Raw genomic sequence first — 4,497 nt, 5'->3', positions numbered from 1 at the left:
CCTCACCGCCAGCTTGCTCAAGTTCCGGAAAGTCCGTGTGAAGCCACGATCAGTGCCCCCGCGTCGCAAAACCCGCGAGGACGCTGCGTATAAGTGAGAAGTCAGACCTGCAATTAATGAAATTAAATATCTGGAAGTAAGGAAGCAGCTGCTATTTTCACCTTACTGAGAAGGGAGATAACGGGAGCTGGCCGAACGTTATCCTACCTCAGCGTGACTTCTTGGGGGTGCAGGGCAAGTGCTCCGCTCTGGCCAACCCCAAAGCCAGCATCCGCGCAGCGGGGACGGACCCAGCCTCCTTCGGCATTATTTGAAGATAATAGGTAAGCAAGATGATAGCTGTCAAAAGGTTTTTACAAAGGAATTGTTTTCAACAGGAAGGTCTTTTGAAAAGAAGTGCCCTCGGGGAAGCAGGTCTGCAGAAAAGCAGTTGATCCAAGAAAATACACATAATTTTCAAATAAAGTTTGGTACTTCTGATCCAGGCAATACAACAGAACAAGCTCTTCAGTGCCAAAGTATCATAAGCAGTAGGTATATTTTTATTCTGTAGTCTTTATTATAGGCAATTAGGTAGAACAAAATGTGACAGTTTTGGACCCGGTAGCCGAATTTGATGATACAGCAGACGAGAGGGCACAGAAACAATAGAAAAATGAATACGGGAAATAGCACTTTCCTCTGGCCACCTTTTTCAATCACTTTCCCACTGCAGAGTGCAATGTCAAACTTTTAAAAATAAAGTTGATCCATACATTCCCCAAATGGACTATTGAGCAAGGTTTGGCAGGAAGGCTATTAAGAATCCATGCTGTGACATGAATATAAATGGATGCAAAAATTGTCCTTGGTTGCACCAAAGCACTACCACGCTGTCCTCAGGCCAGCTGCTCTGTAGTAGCCTTCCCTAATACCAAAGGGTTTCAGAAAAAGTATGCCAGCTCTAAGCCTGGGATTATTTTTATTTTTACTTAAACCTGCAATAGGTTTTTGTACTAGAAACTGAACTCATCTTGGTTAGTCCTTGGCTCTGTTCATCTGTTCCCCTCAGTCAGGCTTTGCTGCCAGCATTTGTGGTGATGGCAGCCTCTGATGGTGAGGCTTGCTGCAAAGAGCTCTTGTATTATGAAAAAATAAATTTTTAATTAGGTAGATTTGTTGCCTGCCACCTGAAGGGAAGCTCCAGCCCTGCTTTCCCAGGTTAGATGTGCTGTGACTTCTTGTCTTTTCTTACCTTCTGAACAGCTGGTGCTCGGTACTCGGTTCAGTTCTTTGCTGCTCCTGTATGTAAAGTGCCGTCAGCTGAAAACTAAGGCAACAGCTCACTGGGAGACACAGTAACCTTGAAAGTCAGTCCTGCGTGCACCCAGCTCCTGTATCATCCGCAGCCGGAGGAGATGCTGAGACTGTATTTTAACTGGAAACGGTGTTTAACGTTCAAGCAGGTAATCTCAATTGGGGGTTTGAAGTTCTGCACAAATAACTCACTCAGGACTCAAAAGTCTATTTGGATCATTTGGAAGTAAAAACCGATCATCAGCGCCCTGTTTGCAAGAGTAAAGCTGGGCACCAGAGGCCTGTTGTCAAGATTTCAGCTCTGCTGTCACCTGCTGAGGGCAGGAGTTGGGACACCGGCTCCATGACCACAGGCTGCGTCAGGAGCAGCCAGTGCCGAGAAAGCTGCCGTACCAAGTTACACGTCCATATGCGATTTCCAGCAGCAGCAGCACAGGTGGCTGCCTGCCTCTCTGGGCCCTTCCTTGCCCCGCGACCCCCAGGGCAGGCTGGGCTCCACGGCCCATGGCCAGGGCGCCTCCACCTCGGTCGCATCCAGGACAGCCGTGGCGGGGCTGTGTCACCACCCACAGTGGCCAGCCAGCGGGAACGGGCTCAGGGCCCTGCTCCCTTGCAGAAGCCCGGCGGCAGCCCTCCCTCCCGATGTGGATGGTGGAGCTGCCTTGCACTGCCTGTTTGACAGTGCCCGTGCTGAACTGCCTTTTTTAACTAGCAAACACCTATCTACACAACAACAAAACGCCTTTTTGAAACCAATACCGCGACGCCCACCAGAAAATAAATTGGCCTTCAAAGGGAGGGAGATCAGAGCCAGCTGGCAGAAACACACCTAGGGGCAAGGGAACAACCAAAACAGCCCTTTTGTCCAAAAGAAGAGCTGTAAAGTTAAAGTTTCCACAGAACTGCCTCGAGGGGCTGCATCAGAGCAGGGCCAGGATGCCTGCCCCCCCTTCGCTCCTCATCAGGACCGTTTTACAGGTGAGGCAGGATGGTGCAATTGTAAAAACTGGCTACTTCACTGGGTTGTTTGTTAAAGCAGATGAAGTTCAAATAAGTGGTTTTGCAGAAAATTATTTTGGCAGCTTCAGCAGGAAAATTCTGATGCATACCCACGTTCAATATCGGTATGTTAATACTGACAAAGGAATATGAAATGTAAATGATAAACTGGTCTAGGAAAATGATATGCAAGCTCAGCTAGCACTGCTAATTCTGAAGCAGGTCAAATCATTAACACTCAGAACTACTGTTCAGAGTGCTCTAACGTTGCTTTCAAAAAAACAAACTTTAACTCCAACAGGAACGTGGTTTTAAGTGGTAAACCTACTGAAGCCATTCAAACCACAATTTCAAAATAAGTCATCCAGCTGCATTTCCTCAGGTCTTTTAAACATACTAGCAGCTTTCAGGTGTGTGAAAATGAGAGCATGCATGCTTATCAGAGGAAACAAAACCAGTTACACCATTTTAATTCTCATACCATGCGAAAATAAAAGCATCAGCTGTCAATCCAGACTAACTGCTTAGCGCAATCTACATTCTTCACCAGAATTCAACTTCTACTAGCGTAATTTTTAGGCAGCGGTAAACTTTGAGGAACACGATGAAAGGATATAGTATTTGAAAACTAAGCATGGTCAGAAATTTTGCTTTAATAGAAAAAATTGTTGTATTTAGGATCTTCAGTCAAAAGCACCGTCTAGACATGCCATGCTTGGGATGACAACTGTACATTTAGAAGTTCTTCTTGAGTGTGACAGATAGCAATCATATTCTTTTTTGTTTCAGTCAACATCCAGCCGTGGAAGTACTTTCAATCAGAAGTTACAGGGCATTAATCCCCCACCCCCCAATAAATTAAAATATGTTCCTTTTAGGTGACAAATATCTTTAAAACAACGTTATTTAGAAACTGCTCACCCTTCCTTCAATAGCCACGGCCACATATGAGCCACGCAGGATTGAGCTGACTGCCCCACAGACCACTATGCCTTCCAGTGCTGCTTAGGTCATGCCAACAGAAAGAGCCCCTCAGCACTCTGCAAGCAACTTCCTATCTGACTACAGTACACAAGTTCTTATTTTGGGTGCATTCTTGATATTATTTTTTTCCCCATGGAAACTGCAAAATGGAAACAGAAAAGTACAAATAATACTGGCTAAGGGATATAGAAGACTTCAGGCAGCTCACACAGCAAAGTGATATGATCACACATCTTTGTACCGTATAGACGCCACATCTCTGAAAGCGCAGCGTGGTCAGTCAGGAATCCTGACACACATGCAGCCAATGCTTCAACGGAGGTCACAGTCACGTGCAAAATAGTTTTACCCATGTGAGGATCTGCAGGCTTCCCTGGATTACTTGTGTAATTAGATTAATCAAGCCCATGAAGGTTCTCACATGCTTAAGTATTTGTGGCACCAGGTAGCAAGGCAGAGATTTGAGCCCTGGGTGCTTTTTTGTTTTCAAACACCCAGGTGGAGGATCCTTACCTCCTTCCTCCATGACTTTTCCCACAAGGAGGGTGGTTTCAGTAGCAACTGTTAAAAGAACAACTGCAAGTGTTTTCTGCAATACTAGGGATAATCAAGTGAGCAAAACTGATTTTAACCCCGAAAACTCAGGGTAGCAGATTTCCAGAGAAAGAAACTGGAGCCAACTACTCAGTAGAGATTTATAAACGCTATGCAATAAGAAGCGATGTATATGAGAGTGTGTTAAACAGGCCAGAAATAGGAATACTATTTTTGTTTCCGGGAATACCAGGTGTACTACTCAGAACTTACCTTGCACACTGTTGTACAATGCTACAATTACAGGGAAAAAATCCATCTCAAATAAATGTATTCTTAAAATAGCATTCTATTCTCTCCCCTGATTCATAGTGTTAGTGGAATGTAAAAACATATCAAATCAGCCTCGGGCCTTAATTGTCAGTGTTAAAAATCCGGGTCAATTCAGTTGCCAGTCTGCCCTGTGTGTAAGTGAGGACTGACGTTTTCTTCCTTTCAGAAAAAAAGGCAGTATGGGTTTCTTTTCAGTTGTTTTTTTAATTAATGTGATATAAACTAAGAAGAATTTATACTTTTACACCTTGCTTTCTGTTTAAACCTGTTTCTCTTGCTTCAACCCAAAGTGCAATATAAAATTAAGTCACAGATTTTCAAGTCTCTACATATGCTTGTTTAATTGACAAA

This window comes from Falco punctatus (genome assembly GCF_963210335.1).
Source record: "Falco punctatus genome assembly, chromosome: 6".
NCBI lineage: Eukaryota > Metazoa > Chordata > Aves > Falconiformes > Falconidae > Falco > Falco punctatus.
Note: the sequence above shows the minus strand (reverse complement) of the source record.